Below are 20506 nucleotides of genomic sequence, written 5' to 3'. Positions count from 1 at the left end.
ACATCTTAGAAAATATTGCCATTGGGTTCTCAGAGTTATTTACTCTGGTGTTTTCTTCTATTTGGAAGAGCTAAAATATTAGCTCTATTCATTACAAACTGATTGTTTTTAACATGATTCTTCCTCCTCCCCAACCCTGTCTGAAATCCAATTTACAGCCTGCTAAAGGCCTCATAAGTTTTTTATGGATTATTTCCTGGGGTCACATTAATCTGGCTCCTTGTTACTTTGCACTAATTTCACTTTGCCACAGTAAAGTAACGAGATTCGATCTCTCAGGAATTAATCCATAGAGACCTCTTAATGAGGCAAAGCCAGAACCAAGTGCATCTACTGTATTTAATTCCCCCAAGCACAACAGAGAAGAAGGAAGAGGTCATACTGCCCTTCTGGGCAGTGTAACTGGGGTCCAAGTCTGGGGAGAGAGCAGGGAGGGAGGCTGGAAGGGGGAGCAGAGAAGATGTGCAGTGAGAACAGACAGAGGCTGGGTATGGCCAAGGCTCTGTGCCTCTTTCTGCCTTCAGTGGGCTAGAGCCAGGACCAGAGCCCATGTGAACCAGGTGGAGGACAGGGAGAGAGGGCAAAAGAAACCCCAAATGAGCTAGATGGGAAGGAGGATATTTCTTTGTTTTCACTGAGCATCTGCTGACATACAGGACACAACTAAGAAGTCACCTCACTTCCAGAGCACACTTTTTACACCCCTTACAAGCACTTTTGTCTTCGGTGGAAGCCTTAGTGATGAGAAGACATAAAGCAGGATTCTTCCCCGCTTTTCTCTTGTGGAGAAGGTCTGGGGTTGCTAAGATTTCCTTTTCCAAGATACAAAAGCAACAAATGCTTACAAAGTTCTGCAAGGAGTTAAAATGAAAACCTAACAGTTATTTGAGAATAAAAGAAGCAGTTCTCTTAAGTTGTAAACTGAGGATAAGAATGACTTGCCGTTATAGTTTTTATGGTGCACTGTTATAGAAAACAGAAAAAGCATTTAAAAAGAATATGGGCTATGAGAATGTGGAGAGAATGCGTGTCAAGCCCCCAGCACAATAACTTGAGGTGAAAAGGCATATAAAAGGTTTCTGATATTTACATTGCTATTCTATTCTCCAAGCCAATTGGTGTTTTGTTTTGTTTTGTTTTGTTTTTTTGGTCATTGAGCAACAACATTTAGGAATAACTTACTTTTTTATAAAATATATTCATATGTGTCATCTTACTGAATTGTCGTATCGATCAGGTAAGATGAACAGGCAGTATTGCCCTGTTTCACAGGCTATGGAGGTTAAGTAACTGATGGTAATTAGTAGCTCTGGGGTGAAAACTAGCATGAGAACTAGCATGCTTCTCTCAGTCTTTTCCTGTCTCCTCTCTTTCTAATTATCTTCCTATCAAATACAAGAGGCTGCCATCTGGGAAGGATATGAATTTTTCCTGCTGTGTCAGAGACTGAAGGGAAAGTGGATAGAAAGTGTCTATTCAGGATTAAAGGCACAGAGGTTACATGCTCCAACTAACTTTATCAGTAAAAGGAGCTGACACAATCCATTGATCTCTATCTACCTTGCTACCGGATCTAACTCTCTTAACTGAATGGCTAAGAAAAGTGTTTATGCCCTGACACCTTGCTCTCCCCTTCCAAAAAAAAAAAAAAAGTAAAGTGTCAATGGAAATAAAGCATCACCAGGGAACCATACTCTATGATATACATGAAGAAAATGCCAGTTGCACAATCTTGACATTAATATAAAGTCAACATAGAAGCTAGAAAGATTGCATTATCCAAGTTGTTATCTTAGAAGACAAGTTCATTTTGTAGAGGCATTAAAAAGGGGAAATATAATTTCTGGACTTATGGAAGAGATAGTTAAATTGTCTGTTATAGATATGATCAAAATCTATTAGGTGATCAAACTATTGTGTAACAAAAAATGTTAGTGACTGATTCTAGTGTGATAGTAAATTAAAAAGTCATTGTAATGATGATAATGTTCATATATAGCATAATGAAGAGAAGTTTTGAATGATAGTAATCCCATAACTTGTTCTACATCAATAAATCTACTAATATCCCTCAGATAAGATTTGGGCCAGTGCTGGAATCATGAAACTACAGTTCGTAAAGTCCCAGGTTGTCTTCAGTTCATCCATCAGTTCCTCCCAAAAGACTTCAATAGAAGAGCATTCATTAATCACTCTTTAATATGTTGGATGCCTTAAATGATATATTTTCATCTCCCTTTCCTTTAGCCTTAGTTGCCAATATACTTTCAGAACTAAAATTAATCAAAAGAAATCAGGTTTAGTGATTATACATTGTTCTTGGGCATTTGGTCTTAAGAGATAAAATGATGGGAAGAAAAATCAATAACTGGTATATTTTTATTCTAGCATTAAGTATTTCAGCTAAAACAAAAACCTCTCTAAGAAGACTTCAAGTCATAAAAGTCCTTCCTCTGAAAGGAGATCCCCATTTGCTAGAGAGAGAGGGAGAAAGAGAGAGGGGGAGCACATGGGATTTGGGCATGACCAATTGTCACATAATCTATCCAAAGTACAGTAGCAACTAAACTTTTCAATGTGGAGCCTCTGGCACAGAGGAAAAGCAATAGAAAATTGAAAATGGATAGTGTCTACTCAGGGGAAAAAAATGTAAACAATACATGTTTGGGGAAAATTCAGCCTCATAATCAAAGAAATAAAAATCAAACAAAAATTTCATTTTCAGATTTTTTTAATGGATAATTGATCAAATTCTGCTCATAGCAAAGGATCTAGGGCTTGCTGATTAAAAATTAAATAGCTTAACAATGAAAAATCAGATAAAATATGAGAATCAATAGTTTTTAGAAACAAGACAATTGGTATTATAAAATAGTAATGTCTGAGAGAAGGGCAACAAACAAGATAAACCCTAAAAGTGACCCAGCTTAATATCTGGGGAGCACTTACTGACCACAGTACAGGGATCAGGGACCCAAATAGAGCACAGCAATCTCCCTGAGTTGAGGAGTTAGAGTTTGAGATTCAGAGAGCTCAAGGTGGATAATATTCTGGAGACAGAGTACTGGAGGGAGGGGAGCTTCACTGATAAAGCTCTGGACATCAGCAGAGAGGGACCCTGGAGACTCTGGCTAACTACTGACCAGCACAAACATGTGGGAAAATGATAAAGGCGAAAGACAGAAAAGAAGCAAGTGAAACAATCTTTGGAGAAAATACAGGTGAGGAAGAGTTGCTATTTTCCCTAGCTGGAATAGAAAGAACTCTTAACACAGAGAGCATTAAATAGAGTCTTCAGGGAATATGGCCTCAGGAGTAGGCCCAAATTAACTCTAGACTAAAGGCTGCTCTAGGTTTCCCTTAACTAACCTGTCAACAAATAGCTGCGTCTTAGAAAAAAGCCACAAATTATTTAAAGGAATTAAAAAATCCAGCAACTAACAATACAAAATTAACAAAATCTACATCAAACCAAAAATTACTAGGTATGCAAAGAAACAGAAGAATATGACTCATATTGTGAAGAAATATCAATCAATAGAAACAGACCCAGAAATAACACAAACATTAGTAAAAATCGAGGATTTTTCTATAGAAGTAAAGTTTAAGTGTTATCAGAATGATGTGGAAAGTATGAAAAGATATAAATCAAATTTATAGAAATGAAAAACAACAAATTCTGAGATGAAAAATAGCCCTGGGCAGGATTAACAGTAGATTAGAGAAGGCAACAGCAAGGGATATAAGATAGATCAATAAAACTATACAACATGAAGTGTAGGGGATAAGATACCATAGGGAGAAGGAATAAAAAGAGAACCAGTGAGCTGGGGTGGGGGGCAGTATCAAGCAAACTAACATATGTATAATTGGGGTTTCAGAAGAAGGAGAGGCAGCAAAAGTATTAGAAGAAATAAGGGCTGAAGTTGATGAAACTACAAACCCACAGATCCAAGAAACTGAGTGACCTCAAGCAAAAGAAACGTAAAGAAAGCCACAACAAGGCAAGTGATAATTAAATACCTGAAAACCAGTTCCAAAGAGAAAAATCATGGAAACACAGAATTACATATAGAGGAAGAAAAGTAAGAGATCCTTCTGTGACGCAGTGGGTTAAGGATCCACTATAGAGGCTCAGGTCACTGCTGAGGTGCAAGTTCAATCCCCAGACTGGTGCAGTGGGTTAAGGATTCAACATTGCTGCAGCTGTAGCATAAGTCACAACTGTGGCTCAGATTTGATCCCTGGCCAGAACTTCCATATGCTATGGATGCAGCCCTCCCAAAAAAAGGAAGAAAACTAAGAATAACAGACTTCTCATCAGAAACGATGCAATCCACGGGATTTGGGGGTTAGTCAATGCAAACTATCACATTTAGAATGAAGCTTCTGTCATCGAAATGGTACAGTACTGGCACAAAAACAGAAATATAGATCAATGGAACAGGATAGACAGCCCAGAAATAAACCCAAGCACCTATGGTGAACTAATCTATGATAAAGGAGGCAAGAATATACAATGGAGAAAAGACAAATTCTTCAATAAGTGGTGCTGGGAAAACTGGACAGCTACATGTAAAAGAATGAAATTAGAACATTCTCCAACACCATACACAATCTCAAAATGGAGTAAAGACCTAAATTTGGAGTTCCCGTCGTGGCGCAGTGGTTAACGAATCCGACTAGGAACCATGAGGTTGCAGGTTCGGTCCCTGCCCTTGCTCAGTGGGTTAACGATCCGGCGTTGCCGTGAGCTGTGGTGTAGGTTGCAGACGCGGCTCGGATCCTGCGTTGCTGTGGCTCTGGTGTAGGCCTGTGGCTACAGCTCCGATTCGACCCCTAGCCTGGGAACCTCCATATGCCGCGGGAGCGGCCCAAGAAATAGCAAAAAGACAAAAAAAAAAAAAAAAAAAAGACCTAAATTTAAGACCAGATAATATAAAACTCTTAGAGGAAAACATAGGCTGAATACTCTGACATAAACTGCAGCAATATCTTCTCAGATTCAGTTCCCAGAGTAATGAAAATAAAAACAAAAAGAAACAAAGGGGACCTAACTAAGTGTAAAAACTTTTGCAGAGCAAAGGAAAACATAAAACGAAAAGACAACCCATAGAATGGGAGAAAATTTTTGCAAAGAAGCAACAGATAAGGGATTAATCTCCAAAATAAACAAACACCTCCTGGAGCTCAACATCAAAAAACAAAGAGAGTTCCCATCATGGCTCGGTGGAAATGAATCTGACTAGCATCCATGAGGACGCAGGTTCAATCCCTGGCCTCCCTCAGTGGATTAAGGATCTGGTGTTGCCATGAGCTGCGGTGTAGGTCACAGATGTGGCTCAGATCCAGCATTGCTGTTGCTCTGGCATAGGCCAGTGGCTACAGCTTGATTCAACCTCTATCCTGGGAACCTCCATATGCTGTGGGTATGGCCCTAAAAAGACCAAAAAAATAAAAAAATTTAAAAAAATTTTAAAAATGGGCAGAAGATCTAAATAGATATTTCTCCAAAGAAGGCATAGAGATGGCCAGAAAACACATGAAAAGATGCTCAACATCCTTAATTATTAGAGAAATATAAGTCAAAACTACTATGAGATACTGCCTACATCAGCCAGAAGGGCCATCATCAAAAAGCCTACAAACTAGAAATGCTGGAGAGGGTGTGGAGAAAAGGTAACCCTCTTACACTGTTGGTGGGAATGTAAATTGGTGCAACCACTATGGAAAACAGTATGGAAGTTCCTTAAAAAATTAAAAATAGAACTACCATATGATCTAGCAATCCTACTACTGGGCATATATCTGGAGAAAACCATAATTTGAAAACACACATGCAGACCCAATGTTCATTGCAGAACCATTTACAATAGCTAAGACATTAAAGCAACCTAAATGTCCCATCAATAGAGGAGTGGATAAAGAAGATGTGGTACATATATACAATGGAATATAACTCAGCCATAAAAAAGGATTGAAATAATGCCATTTTAAGCAACACGGATAGAACTATAAATTATACTAAGTGAAATTAGATAGTTAAAGATAAACATTATATGGTATGACTTATATGTGGAATATAAAAAAAAGATACAGGAATTCACATTGTGGCTCAGCAGGTTAAGAAACTGACATTGTGTCTGTGAGGATTGTGTTCAATCCCTAGCCTCACTCAGTGCGTAAATTATCCACTATTGCCGTAAGCAGTGGTGTTGCCCTTGCTGTGGTGTAGGCCAGCAGCTGCAGCTCCAAATCAACCGCTAGCCCAGCAACTTCCATATGCTGTAGGTGCAGCCCTAAAAATAAAAAAAAAAGGAGGGGGGGGTACAAATGAGCTTATCACAGACTCACAGACTTAGAAAATACATTTATGGTTACTAAAGGGGACAGGTTGGTAGGGGAGGGAGGGACTGGGGAATTGGGATTGACGTAAGCACACTGAACTATATGAAATGATTGGCCAATCAGGACCTGCTGTATAGCACAGAGAACTCTACCCAATATTCCATTATAACTCATGTGGGAAAAGAATCTGAAAGAGAATTGAAGTGTGTATATGCATAACTGAATTGCTTTATTGTACAGCAGAAATTATCACAAACTTGTAAATCAACTATACTTCAATAAAACTTTAAAAAATAAAAAATGGATAAGCAATAAGGTCCTATAATATACTATATAGCACAGGGAACTATATCCAATCTCTTGGGATAGACCATGATGGAAGATATATATATACATATGAAAAGGAATATATATATAAAAAGGAATATATATATATATGAAAAGGAATATATATATATGAAAAGGAATATATATATATATATAGGTCACTTTGCTGTACAGCAGAAATTGGCACAACACTGTAAATCAACTATACTTTAATTTTTTAAATGTAAAAAAAAAGAATGCAATCCAAAAGACAGTACAGTTATAACTTTAAAATATATATATAAAAAAAAACTGTCAACCTAGAATTCTGTAATCACTGTAACTATCTTTCAAAATGAAAGTGAAGAGTTCCCATGTGGCTCAGCAGGTTAAATATCCAGCATTGTCACTGCAGTGGCTCAGGGTGCTGCTGTGGCCCAGATTTAATTCCTGGCCAGAAACTTCCATATTTTGTGGCCAAAAAATAAAATAAAAAAATAAAATAAAATAATGAAATAAAGACTGGAGGGAAAGAAAGAAAAACAAATAACTATATCTTCTGTCATGAGTCTGTAAGTTAGGACACGAGACAAAGGAACAGACTCATGAAAGTGGGGGGAAAGGATGCTCACTTATGTAAGTTGTTCAGGAAAAGACCCCTTCTGAAGAAGTGACATTTAAACAGAGCCCTGAGGGAGGCAGTCACGAATATATCTTTGTGTGAAAGAGATAAAAGCAAGTGCAAAGGACCTGGGACAGAATTGTGCTTGGTGTGTTCAGGGAACAAGGAGGCCAGTATGGTTTTATATCAGAGTGAGTGGGAAGAGAAATAACAAAAGGAGAAGGTGCAGAACAAGGGTGTACAAAGACCTACCATTCAGGAAAGAGTTGCTGTTGTTCAGGAGAGAGAGGATGGGCTTGGGGCAGATTGGTGGATGTGGTAGGTAGCACAAGAGCTCCCCAAAGGTATCATATCCTAATCCCAGGAACCTGTGAATATATCACCTTACATGGCAAAGGTAACTTTGCAGATGTGATTAAGTTAGAGACACTGAGGTGGAAGACCATCCTGGATTAACTGGCTGGGTCCAATTCAATCCCGTAGATCTTTTCCCAGCTCTGAACAGAGGGAGATTGGAACATGGAAGCAGAGCCAGAGAGAAGCAACACTGCTGGCTTTGAAGATGCAAGAAGGGATTATGAGCCAAAGAATATGCACTAGGAGCTGGAAAGGGCAAGGAAAAGGATTCTCCCCTGGAGCTTCCAGAAAGGAACACAGCCCTGCCAACACCTTGAGTCTCAACACTCATTGAGACTCCTGCCAGATTTCTGACCTACAAAACTGTGAGAAAATAAATGTGTGTTCCCTTAAGCTACTAGATCTGTGGTATTTGTTATAGCAGTAGTAGAAAATGAACACAGTAGGGATGAAGGTAGAAATGCCCCTCTGGCTGCAGGAGAGGGAACTGACTGGGAAACAGAGAGGTCAAAACTAAAGGCAGGGAAGCAGCAACAATCAGCTTTGCGTTTTCTGAGTCCAGGTTTCAGTTCTTGCATTTAGCCCTTATTTAAACAGGGGTATGCTAATGATCCTCTACCAATGCCAATCATAAACAGAGAAATTTTTAGCATTCTTTTCCATTTAGAAAAACAAAACATGCCTCTCAAAACAAAGATGTTATATGCACACACACACACACACACACCCCACACACACCCCACACATATACACACAATGGAACATTACTCAGCTGTAAGAAAGAATAAAATATTGCCATTTGCAGTAATGTGGCTGGACTTGGAGAATATTATACTTAGTGAAATAAGTCAGACAGAAAGACAGTTACTGTATGATGTCACTTCTATGGGGAATCTAAAAATTAATACAAATGAATGTATATGTGAAACAGAAGCAGACTCACAGATACAGAAAACAAACTTGTGGTTACCAAAGGGGAGAGGGAAGGGAGAAGGGGCAAGATAGGAGTATGGGAGTGACAGATACAAACCACTATGCATAAAATAAACAAATGTATATGGTATATAATAGGGGCTTATACCCATTATTTTTTAATAACTATAATGGGATATAATCTGCCAAAAATACTGAATCACTATCCTGTACACCTGCAACTAACATAATATTGTAAATCAACTATATGTCAAAAAGAAAGAAAGAATTCATATTTTTATAAACCATGGACTGGAAGACTGAGCAGTGTGGTAAAATTCTAGCTAGAAAAGACTTACAGACTGATTTAAGAGAAAGTGATTAGAGGAAGAAGCACTTTAGTTAGTATCCCATAAAAATCAACTTCAGTAATATTAAATAAAAGTCACTAAAGATGATTTCTGCAAAGGCAGAAATCACAAATCACTTTCCATGGAGGTACCTTCCGTGTCTTTTGCCGACCCCTCTTCTGGTGGTGGCGTGGGGCCAGGCGTGTGAAATAAGCATCCATCACCAGAGCGGGGCTGTCAGTTTCAGAAACTCCGTTGCTCGAATGGGAGGATTATCAAGACCACCCTTTGAGTCCTAGCCTTCTATAGCCCTATTTCCAGAGCCCTGAAGTCACTCTTAACAATCTGAGTGAGATCAGTCAATACCCTTCATGCCCACATGGATGAAAGTCATGGCATAACAGTCACTGAGCCTAACATGTCTCTACAGATTTGCAGCATCTGGCCGACATCTGGCCCCCTCAGGAGAGTGTCGCTATCGCCAGAAAGCTTTTCTTCTTTTCAGAGCTGCCTTCTCCAGCCCATAAACTCCCAATGTCTCCAGTTCCCTTTTATGGAAACAGATTTCTTTTTCTGTCAAAGCAAGATACTGAGGAGAGTCAAAGGGAAAAAACATTCCTCCTCATCTTCAAGAAAGACATGAGGGCATAGCCCACAGAGCAGAGGACGTAGACCTATGCCACAAACAACTAGTCAGTGCCTCTCCTCAGAGAAAGCAGGGTCACAAAGACAGAGACCCGCTCCCAATTTTTGACCACTTGCTATGCATTACTATTGCACCTGACTGTGTACAGGCAAGTATAATTATCTCATCTTTAAAGATAAAGAAAGCAAAATGAAGAAAGATAATTTGCCACAGTTCTCACAGCTAATCTCAGGATTCGAACCCATATCTATCTGACTCAATTAGGCTTAAGCCTTCTAACATATAATGAAGAAAACTCCTGGGTTCCTTGGCATCTCTCTCACACATATTCAAGTGCTCCAATGGAAGGCTGAACCACGCAGAGCCCATGATGGAACTCAACAACAACTACCGCCTCCAATGGTCTCATCCAGAAAAGAATCCAGTGTATATCTGCTACCCGAAGCCAGGGGTTGCACCAAGGGCCAAACTATCCACAAATAAAGAAGAACTCTGATTTGGTTGGAATTCATTTTTAACTGCACTGGCACATTTGCACTTCTGTGAACCCGTTTCCTCTCATTCATCCACACCTAATGTGAGCCCAGGCTTTTGGTCTGTGCAACTGGGGCTTCTTCCCAATGACTCACAGCTAGTGATGGAAATCCACCCAGATGGCTATCAGGAATCTAAGCGCTAATCCTACTGGCAGTATAGGACTGCAGGTGAGAATGGGTGATTAGGGGGAAAACAGACTTGGGTTCAAATCCCAGCTGTGCCACTAACTCGACATACGTCCCATGGGTAAATCACAGCTTTCCTCACCTCGGTTTTCCCCCCTTGTAAAATGAGGATAGCAAGACGTCACAGGGTTATGACAAGGACAATGAGGTAATGTGCGTAAATCTCTTAGTACAGTGGCACACAGTAAGCAGTCAACAAATGTTAGCTATTAGTGCTATTACCACATAGCTCAGGGCACAAGTGGCAATTAAAACCAAGGACAAACAACACAGGCCAGAGCAATGAGTCCTTCATTCACTGTGAACCTCCAGAGAGATCTTAGCAGAAACCAAGCTGAAGCTGGGTAGCTCAGGGAGAAAAGCTCATCAGCAGCACATCTGAAATGTTTCCAGACATTTCCCCAGATGTTGTACTCCAACTAGCCATGGCCTGCCACCCTGGGCTCCTCACCTATCCTGGTCCCTCCAGTGGAAGCATACACAGATGATCCACTAAGATGATTCACTGGGGTGAGAAAAGACAATATTAGGACTTCCATCTATATTGTTGTGGTTTTTAAACTTATATTTGATATACTTAGAAATAAAGATAATTATATTAATATTCATACTGAATCTAAAGATACACATATAAATATATTTGGGATATATGCTCCTTTGTTTACTAATAGGGAGTGAAACCCGGCAAAAATGTGAAGATGAGTATTCTCTCCATTTTTTTTTCTTTTTTTCTTCCTTCCTTTTTTTTTTGGCTGAACCTGTGGCATGTGGAAGTTCCAGGGACTGAACCCACTCCAGAGCAGCAACCAGAGCCACAGCATTGACAACACCTGATCCTTAATCCACTGTACCCCACCAAGGAACTCCTCTATCAAATTCTTAAATAGATACAAGGTTATAAGGTCAAGTCCCTTCTGGGGCTGAGGTGGTAAGTAAACAGGGATCAAGGAACAGTGGAGAGAGTAGAGAACTGGGGACTTCATGTCCTGTCTCCAGGTGTTCGAAATCCAAAATAGTTTGAACATCTGTAATCATCTGTTTTATAACATTTACTGAGCATGTCAAGGTGGCAGAAATCATTCAGACCACAAGCATGAGGTGGGTGAGCTCAACCTCAGTGCTATCAGTTGACCATTCACTGGTTCCTCTAATGTGCTACCTGTAGAAGTCAGCACAGAGCCGTAACCCAATTTATCAAGGAAGCTTGGGCAGGGCTCTGGACTGGGAGTCAGAATGCTTGGATTTAAATCCTGGCTCTGCTCTTTACTGATGTGACATATCATTGGGCAAGTCATTTAACTCTGAGAATCAGTTTCCTCATCTCTTTCTAGAATAATAATAATACCTCAAAGGGTTGTTGTGACCTCTAAGTGGGATGATGTATGTCCAAGGACTCTGATGACAGTTGAATCTAAATCATTCGTCTCATGGCAGCCGAGCCAAGCAGAACGATGACTGACGGGTGAACACTAGTCGATTGTCTGCCATGTGGAAGAGGGAGGAGAACTGTTCTTGTCATCCGGGATGGGAAAATCAATGCAAAGAAGATTTTTTTGGAGCAGAACTAAAAATCCACACTGCTTGTCAAATAAAAGATTCCCCATCATAGACGTGTTCAAGCTGAGGCTACATATCTAGAGATTTTGTAAAGCAGACTCATTTTGAGTGAGAAGTTTGGTGCGGACAAGTTTTAAGTTTCATCATTCTAAGCCAAATAAAATGAGAACTATTTAAGGAGTAATACGATTGCTAACAATTTTCAGCCCCCCTTGCAGGTCAAGGGGGAAATGATGGATATTGGGGACAGAGGTAGATTTTGATAGACATCTAATTCATACAGCTCCTAATTCATCCACATGAGACCTGCCTCCCAAAAGTCCCTCAGGTCCCCGCCATGTAAAATAAGTTGCTCGACAATTCACTTAGCCTGGTGTCCAAGATCATTTGATTTATTCCCTACTTACAGAGATGCTGTTCTGGAAAGATGCTGAAGGGGAATAAATCATATTGGTGTCAAAACTATAAACAAGTCATTCACAAATATTTTATCTCCAGCCCAGACCCAGACCTTGCCTTTGAGGGCCAGATGCACACAGTCAACTTACAACTTACCATCTAACTTCAACACTTCCTAAAACAAACCTGTCATGTTTTCTTCCCCCACAACTTCTAGCATTCCTCATCTTGATGAATGACACCAGCATCCATCCATTTGCCCAACTCAGAACCCTGGGGTCATCTGTGCCCCCACTTACTCCCTCCCTCCTCATGTCCTGTTAATTTGACATTCTAAACACCTCTTGAATGTATCTACTCTTTTCCCTCTCTTCCACCACTCACTACCTTGGGCCAAGCTTCCATTACCTGTTGCCTGGACCACTGCAGTGGTCCCCAGTGCTCTTCCTCATCCAGTCCTGCCCTCCTCCCATTGCTCACTCTATGAGCTTTCCAATACTCCTAAAATGAAGCTCAAAATGAGCTACAAGGTGCTGTGCTGTCTGGCTCTGACGAAGAGCTCAGCTCATCTCCTTCCTCTTCACCTTGGTCATGTTGACCCTCTTTTTGTTTCTTGTCCTCTCACACTTCCATCCATCATAGGGTCTTTTCTCAGAGCTTTCCTCTGCCAGGAAGACTCTTCCCTCCTTTATAGGCCTCCTTAGGTCCTACTCATACTTCTTGGGGATCACCTGAGAAGCATCACCATTTCTTCCCGGAAACCTTGTTACCTCTCAGGCCAGCTCCAATGTGCCTGTTTTAGGTGCTTAAGGCAACAATTTACCCTTGTCACAGACAAAGATGTATATTTGTGTGTGATTATTCTTATGACTGTGTATTTCTCCCAGCAAGCTACAAAATACACATGGGCAAAAACAGTGGCATTTTTGCTTTCCACTAGGTCCTAGAATGTTGCACAGTGCCTGCAACATTATAGGTGCTCAGTAAATATCTGGCTAATAATTGACTAATCAATAACGATGAATGAAACCAAGAATAAATGCTGTGTGTGCTTGTGCAAGTCTCTTGATCTCTCCTGCCCTGATTTTAACTCTGTGAAATTTGGAGGCAGAGGAAGCAGATAAGAAATGAACAGGAGAGGGAATCATATGGCATCTAGCATTGCCAAGGACTCAAATCCTTTTGTTCCAAAAGGCAAAAATTTAAAAACGCTAATAAAATAAAAGATCCAAACAGAAAGTTGTGCTCCCGCTAAGCTCACAAATACATGCTTTTTCCCCCCATAAATAGAACAAACAGATGCAATCTGCAAGCCCCACAGCACATCTGCGCAGATAAGCAGCAGCACTGGGGTGTCCTGGGAAAGAACTGCTTTGCATACTTGCCCACGTGTGCACAGGCTCACACGTTCTTTCCAGAGAGCCATCCTTCAGAGAACTGGGCTTGTGGTCTTGGATATATTCTTCCAGTTCACCTTCAGTCCCTGTGTTTGAAAAATACATTTTTTAAGACGTTTTCAAGAAAGTGTTGCTTGCTGGAGGGCTTCTTCCCTCCTTGCCACCCTCCCTTCCTCAACCTCTCACATTTGAGTGTTGTCAAGTTATCATGTGTTGACTAATCAAAACAACGGGAATATGAGAAATGACTACAAGCTCTATGCCAAGTATGAAAATTGCCTGAAGGAGGTGGTGGCACCAGCCAATCAAAGACTCAACTTTCTTTCTGAGAAAATAGGACTTTGATTTACTTACAGTATTTTCTCCTAAGGATCTCAAAGTCTTTTTTTTTTTTTTTTAAGTATTTAAGAGATTACCTGGTAAGGAGTTTTCTTAAGCCAGGCAGACAAACTAAGGCATGTGGCCCCCTTTGTTAAAACAAGGCAGTAGCTGAAATCAATTGAAAGTGATTTCTGTATTCCCACAGGAGACAATGCTATGAAAAGAGGTGGGAATGGGAATGATTTGCTCTGGGAGCCCTGGCCACAGAGCCTTTTAATCTAATTTGCATATGAGACCCAGGAGTTCCTGGAATTACACTCCCATGTGGCCCCTATACGCCCACCCCTGTTTCCACCACGGACTATGTGGTGCTTTTTATGGTAACTGAACATTAAGCTTAATAAAAGCAGCAAAGTTCAGCTAAATCGCTTAGAAAACCAGGCATATGAATACACCATGGTAAAATGGTGACATCTGCAAGAGCCTTCGGTAGTTACTGACACAAACAAGGGAATACTGTATCTACTAGCAGTTAAGCCAAAAAAAGAAAAGAAGTTAATGTTTCCTACTCAATATATTTTCTTCATTCAAACTTCAGACAACCTCACCCTACCACACCCAGCTACTTGTGACTGGTTCCAAAGAGTGACACCAGCTGATGAAAGATGACATTCTTGCAACTCTTTCCCTCCAAAGACTTATAGTGAGACTTCTCCAGTAGACTATACACTGCATCATCTGTGTTCATAGTTCTGTCCCTGGAGAGACAAGCTCCAAGGCGAAATCACCCTTCCGAGGCTGCTCCCCGATCAAACCTTGGGAAGTGAAACCAGGGCCATACAGATCAGCTCGGACTGCTGGCTCCCCCTTCGGAAGCTGAGTCACTGACCTGGCCAGTTCGCTTCATTGCTTGGAAAGTGGTCAGACTGAACAGGACATGTAGTGATTAGTAATTCAGACGGGTCTCAGAGCTTCATGTTTTTCACTGTCAGGCGCCAACTGCAGCCTTTTTTCTTGGAGTCAACAGGAAGTGAGAAGAGCAAGCCAAATCTGACACCACTTGACGTAACCAGCAATGGACTTCAGCCCTCTTTTCTCCACCCAATAACACAGAGATTTTGAAAGTGAGTCCCTCTAGTTAAACACATAAACCTAATACTGGGGGTAGAATAAGGAATTAAGCATTGAAGAAAACCTATTTTGACAACTCAAACTTAACCCTTTTTTCTTTGCTGGGTTTCATTTAATAAAAAAGTAAATTAAAAAAAAGTTAAATCTCGGGTATAGATCTGAAAATGATAAGAATAAAGAAATCATATTTATTAAATTAAGCTACTTCTCATACTAATTAGAAAAGGATTGTCACTGAGGCAGACAGAACATCAACTTTCCTGATGAATTTTTTTTTCATCATGATGCATTTGTGAAATATCCTAAACTGGGCAGAGTAAGACATGGCCACGTAGTCAAACGTGAAACAAATAGATTTTTATGAAACATTTCCCATTTCTGGTTACAATTACTGTTGAGATGATTGATTCATGTCCAGCTATTTCCAGCTACATTTGTGGTACTGGCAATGAGATTTAAAATTTGATCATTTTACATGGACTGTTTGGTGAAGGAAAGGAATAGGTCTATGTCTTTGCACTTACCCCTGTTTTTCTCTATTTTCTGTCTTCCCTCTCCAAGCCATCCCATTCCTAGTCCCCAGATTACTTTTCCTAAAATATCACTGCTGTGCATTTATTCACTCGAAGCTGGTTGAAACCTGACCACATGTCAGTGGTCACTTAGCTAAACACAGACAAGAAAAGGTAAACATGATGGTTTCACCCTTGGAAAATTTAGAACCAGCGATACTTCTCTAGTCAAAGTCTTCTGAATTTTCCCAGGACTATGAGATCCAGTTCAAACTTCAACCTGGTGGACCCGAATTCCCACATTCAGCCCTTACCAAAATTGTCTTCTCGCCAAGTGCCCACGGTCAAGCCCAAACGTCTGCCTCTCCATCTCATTGTCTAAAATGACCCTTCCTTTGCATGTCCAAATTTCCTCAGAACCTGTAACTCACCTTTCACAAGTCCACGTCAAATCACCCAGCCTTTCCCTTCTCCTAAATTCCAAAAGCCCAGATTATCAATTTTCAGTTTGACACTACCCCACATACACTATTCCAACCATAATTTAACTCTAAATACATACATACATACATAAGAATATACCTATATACATATCTGTATATTAAGGAATTAAAGGACTTGGGAAATTCATTCTATAATGAAACCTGGGGCAAATGCTCCATTGGTGTAAAGAGGCTGGGATTATTATTTCACAAAAAGGGGGAGGCTGTCCAAGCCATGTTTTTTAGAAGGGATACAAACTTCTCGTGTAACCCAGATAGGATGATCTTTAAAGAAAGTTCATTATTAATATAGGAAGTTTAATTTATTTCATGAGAAACCAGTAGCTCCCAGAAACAGAAGCCCTTAGTCTTTCCCAAATCCATCTGCAAAGCCCCAGAGTTTCTCCTTTCTGCTTCCCCTTCCCTGATCCTCCACCACTCACACCCCCACCTGGCCCCAAGGAGACTCCAAACATTAGCACCTGGCCATTTAGGGTCAAAGAAAGGAAAAGTGGAGGAGTCTACCAGGGCTTCCTTTTCTGTAGGGATAATGGAGGTGCCCTAAGGAAAGAAGACATCAAAATGTGGAAGAAAACAGGAGAGGTTTTCCTGGAGCAAGAGAAGGAGAGAAGAGGAGCTTGGGGCATGACTGTGTGGAAATGTGGAAAACACCTGGAACACCTAGGCCACCTGGCCCCATCTCTTCATGTGGGACAAAGGATTAAGTTGGCTCACCCAGTTCCTCATTATCCCCATCTTCTCCATGTGATGTATGACTCTGAGGCAATTAATTACCCAAATTCTTCAGAAGGAAAAAGGAAAAAAGAACAGTAATCACGAATGTGGAATGAACCACCCCGTACATCACTGCACATCGTAAACTAGTCTGAAGGACATCCCTGACAACGACTAGGGATCTAGGAAATGATAAAGCTGAGTACCACCCTGCTCCCCAGCTCCACTGCCAGCTTCCAACACCCCCAGCAGATATGCTGAAGGCCCAGTCACACCCAGCACTGGAGGAACAAAGACACCCCCACTTTGGGGAAAATGAGGACATTAAAAAGAAGGCTTCCTTTGACTACCTTCTCTCTGTGTCTCCCCACTTGCCCACTGATGTTTCAGTCCCAATGTAAACACTGTTCCATCTGACGAATCATCTTCAGCCTTATGAACTATTGTGTCAAAATAGTTTCTTAAAATATGTGCTGAATGAGCATCACTTTTTTTAGCTGCCCAAAGGGCTCCTGGGCAGCTATTCCATCCCAGATATACTTCTACCCGGGGACCACACAGAAGGCTGGTCCAGTCTAGCAATAATTTTTTCTTTCTAGGTGCCCACAGCTTTGAAGCCAACTGTCATGCCTCTTGGTTACACAACAGTATCAAGCATGGGGTACGCCAATACTTACGTTCTCCATCGTGTAGGCCTGCTACAGTCATTTCATGTGTGTGCCAGGAGTCAATGTGTCTTTAGTCACTTTCTTTATCTGTAAAACAAATAATAATAACACATACTCACAACCATAGAGTGATAAAGATTAAATGAGTTGGTGTGATCTTACTGTTGAGACCAGGTGTTAGAAAAATGTTCTGCAAAGGACCAGATAGAAACTGAAGTTTCACAGGTCATGCAGCCTATGAGTCAATACTCACCACTGTCATTGTAGAGCAAAATCAGTCCCAGACAAATGAGCATGGCTGTGTTCCAATAAAACTTTATTTATACAGAGAGGCAGAAAACCAGATTTGGCCCATAGGCAGTAGTAGTTCAACGGCCCCTAGATTAAAGGATAAAAGTTCAATACATTTAGTATGATTCCATTAATTACCTAATCAATACTGGCACTTCTTCGTGTGCACATTTTATTTCTCTTTTCGGGTAACATCCAGAATTGAATTCTGGGTACCTTAACTTACCTATCATCACTGCGGCCACTGATGCAGCAAGAAAACACAGGAGGGTTTTCATCTTGCTTATACGTGCATATCATCTAGTGGTAGAAAAGTGTAATTGCAAGATTTTTTTTCAGGTCCCAGGTCTTGTTCAATCACATCCTTGGTAAGGGGGCAGTTTCATCAGTTTGCCCACAGCCGGCATCTGGAACTGCACTAAAAGACCAGTCCAGTTCACCTCACTTCAAGGAAGTTTAATGGGGGTTCTTGTGACTCAGAGTTTTATGTAGACAACCAAAAGTTTTATGTAGACAATTCACTGAGGGGATTAAAAAGAATATATTTAAGAAATAAACTATTGTTTTTTAATCAATTAACTGATGTTTAATGATACTAACAAATATAGAGAAACAATATTGTATAGGTATGTTTTTATCTTGAGATTAGCCTTCACTGAAGCATAGAATGAACCTTCACATAGGGTAGAGGCAACTCTTTGAATTCAGGCAGAATTTCTCTTTATGTTCTTCATTAAGCTACTGTCTACTGATCACCTTCTATGCTTCATACTTCTCTACCCTCCACACTGCCCCACACTGCCTCAGCTTTTTGCCAATAACACCAACTGTTGAAAATCCTGTCTCCTTCTGCAGCTGTGCAGAGGTTAGGACTTAAACAGAGCCTTCATTAAAAACCACCACTCTAGAACTCAGGCTCTTCATGTTTAACTTTCAGTGGAGAGCCTCTCTACCAGCATATTCACCGATAAAATTTTAGATACATCAATGCCTGGAGAATGATGTATTGTTATCAGTATTAAGATTATTTGTTATTATGGTGAGGTAAGGATATCAGAAGATGCAGTTTTGAAGACCATGCAGTGAGTGAGGACAAAGAAAGTCTTCCAGCTCTATACTTCCCTGATAAACTTCACTCACCAAATAGAATTCATTTATGGACATTTAGGAAGCTACATTATAAAAAAAAAAAAAAATTGAGCTGTTAACAACTTGATTTTTTTTTTCCCTCCTTGAAATCAGTAAGAAATCATTGGGTTCATATGCCATAAGCAAGTTCATGTTCCAGTTCATATCCCATCAGCAGCAGGACTGAGGGCTGGAGTTGGGATCTTTATCAGTACCATCAGAGGAAGCCACCCGACTTCACACCGCACCCCAACCTCAGATGGCCTTGCCTGTCCTCCTCCATCTTGAGACTCTTAAGCCTCCAGAGTTTCTCAAATGCTCTTTCACCATCATCACTGCAACTGCCACCTGCCTTCCATAGCAGCTGGCTTGGGACCTGTTTCCCATCTCTTGTCCCAGGCTCACTTCCTGGGTATCTGGGGCCCTTCTGCCTTCATTTCTACTGCCTTGACTTAAAAGGATCTGCCTCCTGTGCTTTTGAGGAAATTCGCAACTCCATTCTACATTTCTAAACAAACAAACAAAAAATCCCTATTTTGTTTCCCCCAAATCATGAAGCCAACCAGAAAAACTGGACTGAATTGGCCACAGAGCTCTTTGGACTTTCGTTGTGATTTTTGGCTACTTGCTCCTCCTGGTAGTTTAGACGACATGTCAGATTTTCCACAGTGGTCATGTAACATACCCATTCCTCCTTACTCCCACCTTGGGACTAACCCAGCAAATTTCAGGATGCCCTTGGGACCATGTAGAAAGAGTGTTGGGCATTAAAATAACATGGGCAAAGTTCTTACAAGACTATAATTCTGCGCTTGGCTGTGATAGCAATTAGTTGAGTGATCATAAGACAGCAATTTCCTCCTAAAATAGGAGGTTGGCCTCTATGTGCAATCAAGTTGCTCTCAGCTCAAATATCACTCTGGATGTACCTTCAATTGTTTTCTAAAGAGGCCACCTGGGTTCTAATTACAATCCATGATTCCTCATTTTAGGTAAAGCTGCCCAAAAAGGACTTTGTGATGCCTGGTCCTATCGACCTTCCAACCCTCTGTTACCAATATCCTGAAATTTCCAATTTTTAGGCCATTATTGGGTAAATTCTCTACCATGGGCATTGCTTAACATTTCTTCCAGAAATGCTCTTGACACTGAAGGATCATCCGACATGGATTCGAAATTGTCCAGTTATAAATCCTGTACCTGATTCCAGTCAGAGTTGCCTTTCCTCCCATATCAAACCCCTCAGGGTCTGGAATGAGCATGGACTTCACCGCCCTTCATCTTAGAAAGGATCTGGGGATCCTTCCAGATACCATGTAGGTTTCCTTCAATTTCAGAATTTCTGTTTCCAAGTTCTACAAGAAAGAGATATTTTTGAATTTTTATTTATGGCCTGTATCCTGCTTATGCCAGCATATGCGTCAAAGATACCACAACTAAAATAGGATTTTTATAGGAAAACAGAATTTAGGGCCTTAATTAATTGCTGACATCATATGTACTCCCTCGGAAAACCAGCTATTCAGAAACGGCTTTGCTCCCTTCTAGCATAACTTACCCCCTACCCGTCCATTATTATTAAGGACATATGCACAAAAGCAGAATCTGCGCCTTGTTGGACT

The 20506-nt window shown here is 40.6% G+C and overlaps 1 long non-coding RNA gene across 1 annotated transcript in view; it reads right to left on the bottom strand.

The window, feature by feature from the left end:
- The window catches only part of LOC106509989, a 36035-nt gene that overhangs the window by 3520 nt on the left and 12009 nt on the right, over positions 1–20506 (bottom strand). The window contains exons 4-9 of the long non-coding RNA XR_002343142.1: positions 20085–20239; positions 17983–18277; positions 17719–17843; positions 17475–17552; positions 14827–16864; positions 13601–13702 (exon numbers count right to left, since the gene is read on the bottom strand). This is a non-coding gene — a long non-coding RNA (uncharacterized LOC106509989). The remainder of the gene's footprint in view (positions 1–13600; positions 13703–14826; positions 16865–17474; positions 17553–17718; positions 17844–17982; positions 18278–20084; positions 20240–20506) is intronic.

This window comes from Sus scrofa, chromosome 4 (genome assembly GCF_000003025.6).
Source record: "Sus scrofa isolate TJ Tabasco breed Duroc chromosome 4, Sscrofa11.1, whole genome shotgun sequence".
Taxonomy (NCBI): Eukaryota; Metazoa; Chordata; class Mammalia; order Artiodactyla; family Suidae; genus Sus; species Sus scrofa.
This window is presented reverse-complemented; position numbering and strand designations above follow the sequence as displayed.